This window comes from Salvelinus fontinalis, chromosome 1, assembly GCF_029448725.1.
Source record: "Salvelinus fontinalis isolate EN_2023a chromosome 1, ASM2944872v1, whole genome shotgun sequence".
NCBI lineage: Eukaryota > Metazoa > Chordata > Actinopteri > Salmoniformes > Salmonidae > Salvelinus > Salvelinus fontinalis.
In genome coordinates this window covers 26,998,962-27,016,760 of record NC_074665.1, presented here as the reverse complement: position 1 = coordinate 27,016,760, position 17,799 = coordinate 26,998,962, and the positions used below count along the sequence as shown (strand labels likewise).

Here is a 17,799-nt window from a genome sequence, read left to right as displayed (position 1 = left end):
AATGTAGTTGAAATAAACATTTAATACAATGCAATTTGGGGGCATTGTCACACCTAGAGTAGCCGGGCATTTAAAATGACAATTTTGTAAATAAATCAGAAAAAAGTTCCAGAGCTCACAGGTGACTGTCCGCCAATACCACCTGGCTCTAGACCAATGCATCAGCTGATTCGTTTTAAAATCACAGCTAAAGCGATTTCATTAAGGGTTTCAGTTAGGAAAATATGGCGCTGTACAACTGGACCAGTCGAGTGTACTGTAGGCCTAAGCTACTAAGTGACTGCAAGTGATGTGCAAAATAATCCTAACATGCCCAAATAAAAATTTGCTTGATTCATCAAGACCAGTCCCCATGCTGTCCTTCATTATTATTACTAATAATCGCTGGATAACAGATCGGCGCTCGGAACTCATTAAGAGGCAGCTTCTATCTCAAATATAATCATTAATTCAGAAGGTTAAACCCATAGGTTTTAGGTCTGCAGTAGGTAAAAATGATTATTCATAAACCATGTGCCATGGAGTCGGTACATCGAAAATCTCTTCCCAACTATTTTGCAATCTATATGGCACAGCTGTCCATTTAATGGTCCTTAAATAAAACTGGTATATATTTTTACTTTTCACAATTTATTTTAACCAATTTTGGTCTTTAATGCAGGACCGACAGACAAGTTCTTTACTTTCCCCCCCTTTTTCTAACTGAAATTGCAACCAACTTTCTATGGCTTGTTTAAAAAATAACGATATTTTGGAGATGATTTTGTTTCAAATACCCGAAAGTGAGAGATTGTAATCTGAATAAAGGGGAAAAAAACAATCTTGAACATGGGGTGAGACAAAAATAACAGTTTGTTATTTAGAATGATATATTTCTGTTTTTAGAGGGAAAGAACACCGAGAGCACACCGTGCCTATTTTTCAAAAATTGTCAGTCCACGTCTAGTGAAATTCCCCCATTGTAAACTCAGCAAAAAAAGAAACGTCCTCTCACTCTCAACTGCGTTTATTTTCAGCAAACTTAACATGTGTAAATATTTGTATGAACTAGAGGTCGACCGATTAATCGGGATGGCCGATTAATTAGGGCCGATTTCAAGTTTTCCTAACAAATCGGTAATCAGATTTTTTGGACACTTACATTGCACTCCACGAGGAGACTCCGTGGCAGGCTGACTACCTGTTACGCGAGTGCAGCAAGAAGCCAAGGTAAGTTGCTAGCTAGCATTAAACTTTATTTTATAAAAAGAATCAATCTTAACATAATCACTAGTTAACTTACACATGGTTGATGATATTACTAGTTTATCTAGCTTGTCTTGCGTTGCATATAATCAATGCGGTGCCTGTTAATTTCTCATCGAATCACAGGCTACGTCGCCAAACGGGTGATGATTTAACAAGCGCATTCGCGAAAACAGCACTGTCGTTGCACCAATGTGTACCTAACCATAAACATCAACGCCTTTCTTTAAAATCAATACACAAGTATATATTTTTAAACCTGCATATTTAGTTAATATTTTACCATATTAATGACCTAAGGCTCATATTTCTGTGTGTTATTATGTTATATTTAAGTCTATGATTTGATAGAGCAGTCTGACTGAGTGGTGGTAGGCAGCAGCATGCTCGTAAGCAATCATTCAAACAGCACTTTCGTGCGTTTGCCAGCAGTTCTTCACTATGCTTCAAGCATTGAGCTGTTAATGACTTCAAGCCTATCAACTCCCGAGATTAGGCTGGTGTAACCGGTGTGAAATGGCTAGTTAGTTCGCGGGGTGCGCGCTAATAGCATTTCAATCGGTGACGTCACTCGCTCTGAGACCTGGAAGTAGTTGTTCCCCTTGCTCGGCAAGGGCCGCAGCTTTTGTGGAGCGATGGGTAACGATGCTTCGAGGGTGGCTGTTGTCGATGTGTTCCTGGTTCGAGCCCAGGTAGGGGCGAGGAGAGGGACGGAAGCTATACTGTTACACTGGCAATACTATAGTGCCTATAAGAACATCCAATAGTCAAAGGTATATGAAATACAAATGGTAGAGAGAGAAATAGTCCTATAATAACTACTACCTAAAACTTCTTACCTGGGAATATTGAAGTTAAAAGGAACCACCAGCTTTCACATGTTCTCATGTTGTAAAAGTTAACTTTTTTACATGGCACATATTGCACTTTTACTTTCTTCTCCAACACTTTGTTTTTGAATTATTTAACCCAAATTGAACATGTTTCATTATTTATTTGAGGCTAAGTAGATTTTATTGATGTATTATATTAAGTTAAAATAAAAGTGTTCATTCAGTATTGTTGTAATTGTCATTATTACAAATAAATAAATATATAAATACAAAAATCTGACAATTAATCGGTATCTGCTTTTTTTGTCCTCCAATAATCGGTATCGGTATTGAAAAATCATAATCGGTCGACCTCTAGTATGAACATAAGATTCAACAACAGACATAAAATGAACAAGTTTCACAGACGTGAAAAAAGGGGGGGTTAAAATCAAATGTGTAACAGTCAGTATCTGGTGTGGCCACCAGCTGCATTAAGTACTGCAGTGCATCTCCTCCTCAAGGACTGCACCAGATTTGCCAGTTCTTGCTGTGAGATGCTACCCAATCTTCCACCAAGGCACCTGCAAGTTCCCAGACATTTCTGGGGGGAATGGCCCTGGCCTCCGATCCAACTGGTCCCAGACGTGCTCAATGGGATTGAGATCCGGGCTCTTCGCTGGCAATGGCAGAACACTGACATTCCTGTCTTGCAGGAAATTACACACAGAACGAGCAGTATGGCTGGTGGCATTGTCATGCTGGAGGGTCATGTCAGGATGAGCCTGCAGGAAGAGTACCACATGAGGGAGAAGGATGTCTTCCCTGTAACGCACAGCATTGAGATTGCCTGCAATGACAACAAGCTCAGTCCGATGATGCTGTAACACACCGCCCCAGACCATGACGGATCCTCCACTTCCAAATCGATCCCGCTCCAGAGTACAGGCCTCGGTGTAACGCTCATTCCTTCAATGATTAATGCAAATCCGACCATCACCCCTGGTGAGACAAAAGCGCGACTTGTCAGCGAAGAGCACTTTTTGCCAGTCCTGTCTGGTCCAGCGACGGTGGGTTTGTGCCCATAGGTGACGTTGTTGCCGGTGATGTCTGGTGAGGACCTGCCTTACAACAGGCCTACAAGCCCTCAGTCCAGCCTCTCTCAGCATATTGCGGACAGTCTGAGCACTGATGGAGGGATTGTGCGTTCCTGGTGTAACTCGGGCAGTTGTTGTTGCCATCCTGTACCTGTCCCGCAGGTGTGATGTTCGGATCCTGTGCAGGTGTTGTTACACGTGGTCTGCCACTGCGAGGATGATCAGCTGTCCGTCCTGTCTCCCTGTAGCGCTGTCTTAGGCGTCTCACAGTACGGACATTGCAATTTATTGCCCTGGCCACATCTGCAATCCTCATGCCTCCTTGCAGCATGCCTAAGGCACGTTCACGCAGATGAGCAGGGACTCTGGGCATCTTTCTTTTTGTGTTTTTCAGAGTCAGAAGAAAGGCCTCTTTAGTGTCCTAAGTTTTCATAACTGTGACCTTAATTGCCTACCGTCTGTAAGCTGTTAGTGTCTTAACGACCGTTCCACAGGTGCGTGTTCATTAATTGTTTATGGTTCATTGAACAAGCATGGGAAACAGTGTTAAAACCTTTCAGAAGGAAGATCTGTGAAGTTATTTGGATTTTTTCGAATTATCTTTGAAAGGCGGGGTCCTGAAAAAAGTGCTAAAAAAGTACCAAAAAAACACACAAAAAAAGATTGGAGGCCACTGTGTTCTTGGGGACTTTCAATGCTGCAGAAATGTTTTGGTGTGTTCTGTGCCTCGACAATCCTGTCTCGGAGCTCCTCAAACAACTCCTTCAACCTCATGGCTTGGTTTTTGCTCTGACATGCACTGTCAACTGTGGGACAGGTGTGTGCCTTTCCTAATCATGTCCAATCAATTTATTTTACCACAGGTGGACTCCAATGAAGTTGTAGAAACATCTCAAGGATGATCAATGGAAACAGGGTGCATCTGAACTCAATTTTGAGTCTCATAGCAAAGGGTCTGAATACTTATGTACACTGCTCAAGAAAATAAAGGGAACACTTAAACAACACAATGTAACTCCAAGTCAATCACACTTCTGTTAAATCAAACTGTCCAATTAGGAAGCAACACTGATTGACAATAAATTTCACATGCTGTTGTGCAAATGGAATAGACAAAAGGTGGAAATTATAGGCAATTAGCAAGACACCCCCAATAAAGGAGTGATTCTGCAGGTGGTGACCACAGACCACTTCTCAGTTCCTATGCTTCCTGGCTGATGTTTTGGTCACTTTTGAATGCTGGCGGTGCTCTCACTCTAGTGGTAGCATGAGACGGAGTCTACAACCCACACAAGTGGCTCAGGTAGTGCAGTTCATCCAGGATGGCACATCAGTGCGAGCTGTGGCAAAAAGGTTTGCTGTGTCTGTCAGCGTAGTGTCCAGAGCATGGAGGCACTACCAGGAGACAGGCCAGTACATCTGGAGACGTGGAGGAGGCCGTAGGAGGGCAACAACCCAGCAGCAGGACTGCTACCTCCGCCTTTGTGCAAGGAGGTGCACTGCCAGAGCCCTGCAAAATGACCTCCAGCAGGCCACAAATGTGCATGTGTCTGCTCAAACGGTCAGAAACAGACTCCATGAGGGTGGTATGAGGGCCCGACGTCCACAGGTGGGGGTTGTGCTTACAGCCCAGCACCGTGCAGGACGTTTGGCATTTGCCAGAGAACACCAAGATTGGCAAATTCGCCACTGGCGCCCTGTGCTCGTGCTCTTCACAGATGAAAGCAGGTTCACACTGAGCACATGAGCACATGTGACAGACGTGACAGAGTCTGGAGACACCGTGGAGAACGTTCTGCTGCCTGCAACATCCTCCAGCATGACCGGTTTGGCGGTGGGTCAGTCATGGTGTGTGGTGGCATTTCTTTGTGGGGCCGCACAGCCCCCCATGTGCTCGCCAGAGGTAGCCTGACTGCAATTAGGTACTGAGATGAGATCCTCAGACCCCTTGTGAGACCATATACTGACACATGCACATTTGTGGCCTGCTGGAGGTTATTTTGCAGGGCTCTGGCAGTGCACCTCCTTGCACAAAGGCGGAGGTAGCGGTCCTGCTGCTGGTTTGTTGCCCTCCTACGGCCTCCTCCACGTCTCCTGATGTACTGGCCTGTCTCCTGGTAGCGCCTCCATGCTCTGGACACTACGCTGACAGACACAGCAAACCTTTTTGCCACAGCTCGCATTGATGTGCCGTCCTGGATGAACTGCACTACCTGAGCCACTTGTGTGGGTTGTAGACTCCGTCTCATACTACCACTAGAGTGAGAGCACCGCCAGCATTCAAAAGTGACCAAAAGATCAGCCAGGAAGCAAAGGAACTGAGAAGTGGTCTGTGGTCACAACCTGCAGAATCACTCCTTTTTTGGGGGTGTCTTGCTAATTGCCAATAATTTCCACCTTTTGTCTATTCCATTTGCACAACAGCATGTGAAATTTATTGTCAATCAGTGTTGCTTCCTAAGTGGACAGTTTGATTTCATAGAAGTGTGATTGACTTGGAGTTACATTGTGTTGTTTAAGTGTTCCCTTAATTTTTTTGAGCAGTGTATTTAAGGTATGTCTTTTTTTAAATAAATGTGCAAAAATTTCTACAAACCTGTTTTCACTGTCATTATGGGGTATTGTGTGTATAGATTGAGGGGGAAAAAATAATGATACATTTTAGAATAAGGCTAATGTAACATAACGTGAAAAAAGTGAAGATCTGAATAATTTTCTAATGCACTGTAAACAAAAAAGAAAATGACTTGATTAGAGATCACATGGCCTCTACTCTGAAAAAGGAGCAATATTATTTTCCAATATCTTAATGCTCTCAGATATCTCCCCTTATGGCAGTGGGATTTTCAAATCCCAACCAAGTGTGGGAAGTCTCGGTAGGGCCTTAGCCCTCAGTTCTGCTGTTGTGCACAAACATACAGAACAGCGTGGTCAACAGCAGTGTGCGGACTTTTCTCTGCCTTTAATATGCTTTGCTCTCTATAAAAGGTCTGTGTAAACAGCTATGGTGCCCCAGGGCAGATCAATGGGGAATTAGCTGCTGTGGAGGTTGTAACCTTTTCCCGCTGCTACAGCACGGTAAGAGATGGGAACAACATGGAGCAAATGTGTGTGTGTCAGAGAGAAAGACAGAGGGTGAGACACACAGTGAGAGAGGCATTCAAGAACCGCCTCTTATTCACCTTGGCAGCGCACGGTATCTTATTACAACTCAATTTCCAAAAGCTCTTTTTAAAGGCAGCTGTGTAGGATGTGGGATTTAGCATTAATGAAATTGACTGGAGAGTGACTGGGCTTGGTGTGGGGGTGGGGGTTGCTGGTGGTGCAGCAGGGTCAAAGCGACTGGAAGAAATCCCATAATGCCCTACAACAGTGCTTGTATGTTTACATTTTCCAAAACAATGACAAAAGATGTGTACAATTGACAGAGTGAAAAACAATGAACAAGCTTATTCTAAAGCACCCACAAGAGGCAGATTGTGGTGTATCAATTAAAGATTCAAGTCAGGTTACATCATTGAGCCAACCAAACACAGCTGCAGAACATGAACCAAATCTTCCTCTTAATCAATTCACAGAAATCCAGTTCGCCTTGCATCTCTCGCGATTGGGAAACCACCTCGGGCCAATCCACAGAGGCTTGGGTAACAGCTCCCTCTGAGGGTAACTAAGAGAGAGAGAGAGATGGGGGTGTAGAGGGGCTGCAAAATACAAAGCAGGTAAAACAACAACGGCAAATTAGTGGAGTCACGAACACTGTTTGGAGTGTTGTGTAGAAATACTGCTTGCCATAGCAATATCACATGGATTAGGCTTCCTCTGGAGCAGCTACTCTAAACGCGAAAAAACAACTTGTGACTTCAAAGGCTGAGAAGAGCCTCGACCAAATTTCCAACAGTGCACATGTGACCGCCACGCATTAGCTTGTGATATCCAATACCCCTGCGGCTTGTTTGGAAATCAAATATGTAATCATTTTCGAAATTTCCACAATCCTTCATCGGACGCCAGGTTGCTCTTAGACTTGCTTCTAAAAGTAAATCTCCTCCCGCTTGCTTTTTCTTTTTCTTCATTTTTTGGGGAAGCTGATGTTTTCTTTGTATTCTCCCTCAATGCTCCTTTGATGGGGTAGGTCCATTTGGTGTACGTTTTGCCACAATGCTGCAGTATCGGACTGAACAACGGTCTCAAAGAACCATAGGGGTCACTTGAACTCCGCTGAAAAGTAATTTCCTCCATCAGATATCAAGGCAGAAATAGCAAAAACAAACTTAAAGGGGTTGTGTTCCTATCAATCATTCCATCAGCTCTTAGAAACTTTTAAAGGAGGGGGCTTAGTATACATTACTTTACAGTTGGGAGAGGAGCAAGGGACGGGAGAGGAAGTTGCTCAACTGAATCTGTCAATAGAGGCTGATAAAGATTTCATCAAAAGCGATCACCCCTTAAGTGCCACGGCTGCGTCTCAAAGACCCTCAGATTGGTGAACTCAATTGTGTTGTATTGATCCGACTGGCCATCGGTAAGCAGGGGCTAGGCCATCGGACAGTCTCTGGCTGGCCTGCCCAATCTTCTTAAATAAAGGCTAAATATGGCTCTGTAGTTCAGCTCAATCTCCAGAGTGTAGAGTGAAATAAATAAAGACGGCCGCAGCACCACCACAGTGAGATGATCACACCATAACCAGGTTGACCTCTGGCTGACATTGCTCTATATAAAAATAGGATGAAAGTCACTCACCATCCATGTAAATTGCCTCCCAACTGTCTGTCTGTGTGTGTGTGTTAGAACAATTTTCTGAGGTTGTTTGAGGATATTTGGCCATCTTGGAACCATAGCCCATTGTTCTGCTTGGTGTGAGCAGCCATGTGTGGCCTACCTTTGCAAACAACCAAAGCAGAGACGGGGAGAGCCTGATCCTTTGCCCCCAGGAAAGCACCTCAGTCCGTGCCATCTAAAAAAAAATGGCTGTGTTTTTCTGTGACTTGTCTCTGACCAAACATAATCGTTTGGTTTGCTTTCGTCGTAAAGCCTTTTTGAAATCGGACACTGTGGCTGGATTTACAACAAGTGTATCTTTAAAATGGTGTAAAATATATGTATGTTTGAGGAATTCTAAATATGGGATTTCTGTTGTTTTGAATTTGGCGCCCTGCAGTTTCACTGGCTGTTGACGAGGTGAGACGCTACCGTCCCACATACCCTAGAGAGGTTAAAACATGGAATACTAGGAGGGACGAGGAGCTGAGCTCCCACTAAACTGGCACTGTAGGCACCAGTAGAAGAGATTCACAAGACCCTCAGAATGTCCTGATATCAACATTCATATTAGTTTTTTTACTTTAATGAGCATTGTTCTTGTTTGTTGCAGATGTATGTATGGTGAATCTGAAGTCAAGTAGAAAAGCTATTAGCAGAGATCAGTACGAGATCAAGGCAGAACATTTTTTCTGAGAGGACTGCTTCAAAAGTGAACAGCAAAAAACAACACGCACAGGTGCACAGTACAATATCCTAGGTGTTTTTCAGACTCAATACACTTTTCAGACTCAACATGTACATTTTTAGCACATTGGCATTAAACCTTAGGTTGCCTTCCAGCACCTTCCCAGTTAGGAGGCTAATAGAGGCTAGCTGAGAATCCTTAATTAGCCCAAACAGTTGAGTAGGCTGCTGCTGCTGCTCACATTCAAGGAAGAAAGGACTGGAGACAGCAGCAGACAGGTTGGAAGATAAGATTTAGTTTAAAAGAAACCTTAGTAACTGAAGTTATACTTTAAGTTCCTTATTCTTGAGCATGATGGGAGAGAGTTTTACTTTACCTTCTATAATGGTATTTCAATGTTTGGTTTGTTAAATGTGATACGCAACTACTGTGCCTCTGTCAGTTTTTATAGTTTACTTAATTTGCTACTTCAGTCTCTTTCCCTCCTCTTTCTGCTGCTAACCACACAAAGCCCTGCCCCCTGTCACTCAAGGAGAGAGCAGTTGCTTGACCACGGAATCACAAGTACTTTGACGTTCACTCTGCATGGTCAGATGAATGCAACAAAGTTGAAGACATGCTGCTTTTCACAAGCGTTCTATAATTACACTATTAGGAAACAGGAAACAGCAGAGGGAGCACCCCTCTATCCACATCGACGGGACAGTATTGGAGAGGGTAGTAAGTTTTAAGTTCCTCGGTGTACACATCACTGACAAACTGAATTGGTACACCCACACAGACAGCGTTGTGAAGAAGGCGCAGCACCGCCTCTTCAACCTCAGGAGGCTGAAGAAATTCGGCTTGTCACCAAAAGCACTCACAAACTTCTACAAATGCACAATCGAGAGCATCCCGTCGGGCTGTATCACCGCCTGGTACGGCAACTGCTACGCCCACAACCGTAAGGCTCTCCAGAGGGTAGTGAGGTCTGCACAACGCATCACCGGGGGAAAACTACCTGCCCTCCAGGACACCTACACCACCCGATGTCACAGGAAGGCCATAAAGATCAACAAGGACAACAACCACCCGAGCCACTGCCTGTTCACCCCGCTATCATCCAGAAGGCGAGGTCAGTACAGGTGCATCAAAGCAGGGACCGAGAGACTGAAAAACAGCTTCTATCTCAAGGCCATCAGACTGTTAAACAGCCACCACTAACATTTAGTGGCCGCTGCCAACATATGACTCAACTCCAGCCACTTTTAATAATGGGAATTGATGGAAACGTATGTAAAAATGTTTCACTAGCCACTTTAAACAATGCCACTTAATATAATGTTACATAACCTACATTACTCATCTCATATGTATATGTATATACTGTACTCTATATCATCTACTGCATCTTGCCATCTTTATGTAATACATGTATCACTAGCCACTTTAAACTATGCCACTTTATGTTTACATACCCTACATTACTCATCTCATATGTATATTCTGTACTCTATACCATCTACTGCATCTTGCCTATGCCGTTCTGTACCATCACTCATTCATATATCTTTATGTACATATTCTTTATCTCTTTACACTTGTGTGTATACGGTAGTAGTTGTGGAATTGTTAGGTTAGATTACTCGTTGGTTATTACTGCATTGTCGGAACTAGAAGCACAAGCATTTCGCTACACTCGCATTAACATCTGCTTACCATGTTTATGTGACAAATAACATTTTATTTATTTTATTAGTTTGTGTATCTTACTATTTTTTTGTATTTATTTGTATTTAATATTAAAACAGTCAAAAGGGCTTTATTTCTAAGGTTTCATCGGCTGTCCGAGTGGCTGGTCTCAGACGATCCCACAGGTGAAGAAGCCAGGTGTGCAGGTCCTGGGCTGGCGTGGTTACACGGTGGTGAGGCCGGTTGGACGTACTGTCAAATTCTCTAAAACAACGTTGGGGGCGGCTTATGGTAGAGAAATGAATATTCAATTATGAGCTTCTTGATATGCCACACATGGCGGGTGGATGGATTATCTTGGCAAAGGAGAAATGCACACTAACAGGGATGTAAGCAAAACTTAGTTCCAAAAATGTGAAAGAAATAAGCTTATGGTGCATATGGACAATTTCTGGGTTCTTTGATTTCAGCTCATGAAACAGGGGACCAACACTTTACATGTTGCGTTTATATTTTTGTTCAGTATATTTAGGCCACATTTTTTTCACAGCAAAAGAGGATTTATCATATTTATACAATAAACCCTTTTTCCATAATGCTATTGAGCCAATTAAGGAATATCGTAGTAACTTGTAATGACGTTAGAAGCTAAATAATTGTTTTCTCAAAATAAGAATTATTGCGAGCTATGACATTACGTATAAAAGGAATTTGAATATGTAACAAAGAGAAAAGATAACTCACCCCTATTAAACTCACCAGATCATTTTCCATCAATGGATGTTGATTTAACTCTTTTGACTGCTTTGATTAAGCAACAAGGCACAAGGGGGTATGGTATATGGCGAATATACCACGACTAAGGACTGATCTTAAGCATGACCCAACACTGAGTGCCTGGACACAGCCGTTAGCTGTGGTATATTGGGCATATACCACAAACCTCCGGGATGCCTTATTGGTATTATAAACTGGTTACCAACGTAATTAATAATGTACTTTTTGTCATACATCTTTCAGACAATCAGCATTCAGGGCTTGAACCAGGTTAATAATTGTAAATAAATCCCCTTCACGCGTGTGCATAACTATAGATAAATCCGACAGGAGAGTTTGAGTGGTGAAAGTTGGATAGAGTATCTCGAAATCTCTGCGCAAGAAACACTTGGACGAACATCACAAAAATTATAATTTAAGGCTATTTTCTAGCAATTGTGCTTTTATGTGCCAGATGTTAAGACTACAAACCATTATAAATGGTCCATTTGCGAGATTGACTTTCAATAGGCTACCTGCTGCCCTGTCATGCTGTGGGGGACTCCAAGCAGCTGCCACTGTCTCCTTGGCCCAAGGTGTCCTCATGTAAGGTATGGGAACCAGATGGAGTCTGGCCAATACCCCCTGTGCAGCCAGAAGCACAACCACTGCAGCCACCTAAACTGCAGTCACTTGTTGTGCCACCGGGGGCAGCAGACAGGTTGGGAGATAGTACATTGTTCAAGAGAAACCTTAGTTACTGAAGTTATACTTTAAGTTCTTTATTCTTGAGGATTTCTGCATGTAAAATGATGAAATAAAGCAAGGATTAAACCGTTTACTCTGCCTCGCTGAGCCTTTGTACCCAGAGAACCCTCCTAGCTCTGGTCTGTGGCAGTGTTCTCTCACCAGGCTCTGCTACATTTAGTTACATCCTTGTTCCAGAACAGTAAGTTAAAAATCCCACAGAGAAAGTTGACGCATTAACATCGAGTAATTCCTGTCCTAGAGCAAAAAAAATCGAATTTAGGTTCCACCTGGAAGAATGACGCAGGCTGCTAATGCATATTCAGGAATTGGGGGTGGGAAAGTTGTGATTTCCACATGTAGCAGAGAAATAACGACAAATAAGGCACTGACGGACAGCTGCCAGTGTAACTAGCTAGCATGCTAACCTTAGCTAGCAAATGAAAGTTATCCGAGCACCATTTCATTTAAGACAGGCCTATTGCAAGTCAGGAGATAATAATGTCAGAAAAAGACTACCAGCGTAAATGTCAAAAGAAAAGTCTCAGCTAAAAAGTGCCTATACCAGCTGTTGACATGTTGAGGACTAGTGTTTGTCTGACTCTTGCCGTTTGATCATTTTAATGAAAGTGTCATATTCCAGACGTCATTAATAAAGTCAGCAACAAAAGAAACGTTGTTCTCTCAATAAACTGTGTTAACTTTCAGCAAACTTAACATGTGTAAATATTTGTATGAACATAAGATTCAACAACTGAGACATAAACTGAACAAGTCCCACAGACATGTGTCTAACAGAAATGGAATAATGTGTCACTGAACAAAGGGGTGGGGGTTAAAATCAAAAGTAACAGTCAGTATCTGGTGTGGACACCAGCTGCATTAAGTACTGCAGTGCATCTCATGGACAGATTTGCCAGTTCTTGCTGTAAGATGTTACCCCACTCTTCCACCAAGGCACCTGCAAGTTCCAGGACATATCTGGGGCGAATGGCCTTAGCCCTCAACCTCCGATCCAACAGGTCCCAGACTTGCTCAATGAGATTGAGATCCGGGCTCTTCACTGGCCATGGCAGAACACTGACATTCCTGTCTTGCAGGAAATCACGCACAGAACGAGCAGTATGGCTGGTGGCATTGTCACGCTGGAGGGTCATGTCAGGATGTGCCTGCAGGAAGGGTACCACATGTGGGAGGAGGATGTCTTCCCTGTAACACACAGCGTTGAGATTGCCTGCAATGACAACAAGCTCAGTTCGATGATACTGTAACACACCGCCCCAGACCATGACGGACCCGCTACCTCCAAATCGATCCCTCTCCAGAGTACAGGCCTCGGTGTAACGCTTATTCCTTCGATGATAAACACGAATCCAACCATCACCCCTGGTGAGACAAAAGCGCGACTCGTCAGTGAAGAGCACTTTTTGCCAGTCATGTCTGGTCCAGCGACGGTGGGTTCGTGCCCATAGGCGACGTTGTTGCCGGTGATGTCTGGTGAGGACCTGCCTTACAACAGGCCTACAAGCCCTCAGTCCAGCCTCTCTCAGCCTATTGCGGACAGTCTGAGTACTGATGGAGGGATTGTGCGTTCCTGGTGTAACTCGGGCAGTTGTTGTTGCCATCCTGTACGTGTCCCGCAGGTGTGGTGTTTGGATGTACCGATCCTGTGCAGGTGTTGTTACACGTGGTCTGCCACTGCGAGGACGATCAGCTGTCCGTCCTGTCTTATGCATCTCACAGTACGGACATTGCAATTTATTGCCCTGGCCACATCTGCAGTCCTCATGCCTCCTTGCAGCATGCCTAAAGCACGTTCAAGCAGATGACCAGGGACCCTGGGCATCTTTCTTTTAGTGTTTTTCAGTCAGTAGAAAGGCCTCTTTAGTGTCCTAACTTTTCATAACTGTGACCTTAATTGCCTACCTTCTGTAAGCTGTTAGTGTCTTAATGACCGTTCCACAGGTGCATGTTCATTAATTGTTTATGGGTCATTGAACAAGCATGAGAAACAGTGTTTAACTTCTCTAGGATAGGGGGCAGCAAATTCACTATTGGATAAATAGCGTGCCCAATTTCAACTTCCTTCTACTCATCCCCAGAATATAAGATATGCATATTATTAGTAGATTTGGATAGAAAACACTCTGAAGTTTCTAAAACTGTTTGAATCATGTCTGTAAGTATAACAGAACTTATGTAGCAGGCAAAACCCCGAGGACTAACCATTAATTTTTATTATTTTTTTACGTCACTGTCTGTTCAATGACTTTTCATTGGAATACTGGATTTCTAATCACCCTGTTTTCAGTTCCTACCGCTTCCACTGGATGTCACCACTCTTTGGAAATAGGTTGAGGTTATTCCTTTGTGCAATGAAGAAGTGAGGCCACCTGGAAACAGTGGAACGTCATGTGTACTGTTTGAGAGTTGCGCAAGACTAGAAAAGTAGCGTTAGTTTGTTGATCTCCTGTATTGAAAACAGATAGACCCGTCTTCAATTTGATCGATTATTAACGTTTACAAATACCTTAAGTTGTATAACAAAAGTAGTTTGAAATGTTTTGGCAAAGTTTAGAGGTAATTTTTTAGATATTTTGTAGTGACTTTGCGCAAATTGGAAGCTGTTTTTTTCTGGATCAACCGCGCCAAATAAATGGACAATTTGGATATATATGGACGGAATTAATCGAACAAAAGGACCATTTGTGATGTTTATGGGACATATTGGAGTGCCAACAAAAGAATCTCGTCAAAGGTAAGGCATGATTTATATTTTATTTCTGCGTTTTGTGTCGTGCCTGCAGTGTTGAAATATGCTACACTCTCTTTGTTTACTGTTGTGCTATCATCAGATAATAGCATCTTATGCTTTCGCCGAAAAGTATTTTTGAAATCTGACATGGTGGCTGGATTCACAACGATTGTAGCTTTAATTTGGTATCTTACATGTGTGATTTAATGAAAGTTTGATTTTATATCATTTTTTTGAATTTGGCGCTCTACATTTTCCCTGGCTATTTGCCAAGTGGGACGGTAGCGTCCCACATATCCTAGAGAAAGTAAACCCTTTACAATGAAGATATGTGAAGTTATTTGGATTTTTACTAATTATCTTTGAAAGACAGGGTCCTGAAAAGGGGACGTTTATTTTTTTGCAGAGTTTATTTGGACATGCACACGGACATGATCAAATAGCTATATTTTGTGTTCTCTCTTGTTGCAGCAAGCTAGCTAGCTATAAATTAATTAATTATCTGAATTGCGGCTGCGAATCCACCATAGAAATAGAAAGAACATAAGCTCCGGTAATATGGATAGCCTAACTACTGAAGCAATGGGCGAGTTCGTTTTGCATGGTCCAACGCCCCGGATGGGTGGAGATTTTGTTTTAAGAATCAATGGAATGGTAGAAAATGAGCAAACTTGGGGCACCGGGTCATGCAAAACGAATTTGCCTAAAACCTTAATGGTCGAAACCATTCATCTTTGGACGACAGGAAGTGGGGCTCTAAAATTCAACCGTATCACGCAAGTGTCGGTTAAAGCGAAAAGCTGTAGCCAGAGACTGAAGAGGACGCGAGACTCCCCACTGTTTTTTTCAATGGAAATCAATGAACTACAGTAAGTAGATCAGACCAAGCTGCTATTGCATTGGTGTCTATGGGAGACCCATCCCGTTAAGTAGACTGGAACTGATAAATGTTTTCCAATGGTTAACGGCCTATATACACACACACAGTACCAGTCAAACAATTGAACACACCTACTCATTCAATCGTTTTTCTTAATTGTTACTATTTTCTACATTGTAGAATAATAGTGAACACATCAAAACCATTAAACAACACATATGGAATCATGTAGTAACAAGTGTTAAACAAATCAAAATATATTTATATTTGAGATTCTTCAAAGTAGCCACCCTTTGCCATGACAGCTTTGCTCACTCTTATATATAAATAATATTATCTATTGTATTGCTCAGCTCTATCGCGACTCGAACTTTGCATGTGTTTCTGATTAATAAACAGCGCCATGCTGGTGGGTGGTACCATTCAAATGAAAATGGACCGAGATACCTGCCAAAAGGTTGAACATACGTATTGTTAGGATCGTAAGAAAAAACAAGCGTGAAACATGAAGAGTAAAGTTAAATTAGGTCTGTAAACATACAAACCCTGTTACGACTATGAATTAACATTTACACGTTCAATTATTACTTTTACTCAGTTAAATATATTCTTATACATACAAACTTTTGTCAGTAATGTAGCATCAGCAAAGGACAAGAACCGAATGTAGCTAGTCGAAGCTAGCTAGTCAATCAAGCGACTCTAACCCAAATGTTAGAGTTGCTTTCCAGCTTCCGGTTTCATTTCCAAAAAAGAAGTCTAGAGCTTGTTTAAGAACTGCAATCAATAACGACGTTATACCAACAGATGGCGTAGTATAGGCTTGGGCCTTCAGCAAATTACTTGTGAGATAATGCTAATGACACAGAAGAGCCTTATCTAGAATAAACGCCTGAGCTGTAAAATAGAAGGTAAATATGATTTAGGCTAGGCGGCCGATTCCGCTATCTAAATATGCCATGCTGTTGTGTGTTACTTAACGGCCATATCATATATTTTTATAGCTGCAATGAATTACACTTTTTCCAGTATTTGGGAGCACGGACTGTCGGCCTTATATTAGACATTTTTACTGTTGTATTAGTGAATTCCACTATTTACATAGGCTTGTTATAACCATTTGTGAAGCACAACCCCACCACGCAGAGGCTGTATCCATATCAATACGAGACCAAACAAAATATTGATTAAGTCTTGGCTATAACCTGTCCTGAGTGAAATAGCCAAGGGGTCCCAAATGGCCAAGACTATCTATATCCTATTCTTATTGACAGATCTGTTTTCCCTATCAGCCACTCCACGTGCTTCCTCAACTATTTTGTTTAAAATTAATTTAGAGGCTATATTTAGTCCTGTGAGCTAGGGTCTCCTTTTTAAGGGGAGCTCTATAATAAAAACTGTTATAAAACAAATATTACACAAGACACCAGCACCCAAAATGATAGCCTAAATTGCAATGCCTACAAATTGAAGGCTTATTTGTTATTTGAATAGGCCTAAATTAAAACATTGAATTATTAAAGTGATAGGCTAAAAGAACTTGAGAATTTAGATCATATTGAACATACATGGATTTCAATAAACGAATGGATACGACTGTTCTTTTCTCTTTGAGATAGTTCCTATTGCAAATACTGAATGGATGACACACTGACTGACTGAACTGAATCAAGGATGAATTAAATGTTCAAATATGTTGGAATGAGGAGTTGCACGCATCATGCATGCTCTGCACTTTATTTAGCTAGTAGGAAAATAGGCCTACATTAGGGTATAATGACTATGGCTGCATGCCTCCAGAAGGGCTTTTCCGAAGGCGCATGGTGCTGTGGTGCTGCATGGAGAACACAAGCTCTTCAACTGGGCAACAGTGTCGCGATGGCGGGAATAGCCTATAAGGAGACAACCTCAGGCCACTGCAGAGTTATTCTAAAGTGTTGGGATTAAGTTTATGCCAGACAGCCTACGTTTAACCTCTCCCTTGTTCATTTCAAAGTCCATATGTTCATGACCAGATTCATATAAATATTTTCTAATTATTTTACATTTATATTATAACCTCCTACAGAATATGCTTTGGCAAGATTTTCAGTGATGAAATAAATATCAAAATATTTGGAATGGCCACTCAGGTGGTAATAAATAATACATAGATTTAGCAAACATCTATTATTGTTTCATTATTTCTGGTATATACGACTGGTTATGATTGCAGACAGAGCACAGAGAATTTGATGGTGCAATACTGAATTAGTCATATGTTGATAAGATGCATGCATGGGGATGCCCATGCTGTCGTAGGCATAATACAGCTAGTGGTATCTAGACTTGAGCTGGCAAACAAATCCATTACATTAGCTACTTAAATGTGAAGTAAACTGAGGAGTAAT

General features: G+C 42.2%; 1 protein-coding gene across 5 annotated transcripts in view; it reads right to left on the bottom strand.

The window, feature by feature from the left end:
- Positions 1 to 17,799, bottom strand: part of LOC129851477 (Golgi-specific brefeldin A-resistance guanine nucleotide exchange factor 1-like) — a 129,039-nt gene that overhangs the window by 46,334 nt on the left and 64,906 nt on the right. The gene's annotated exons all lie outside the window — the stretch shown is intronic.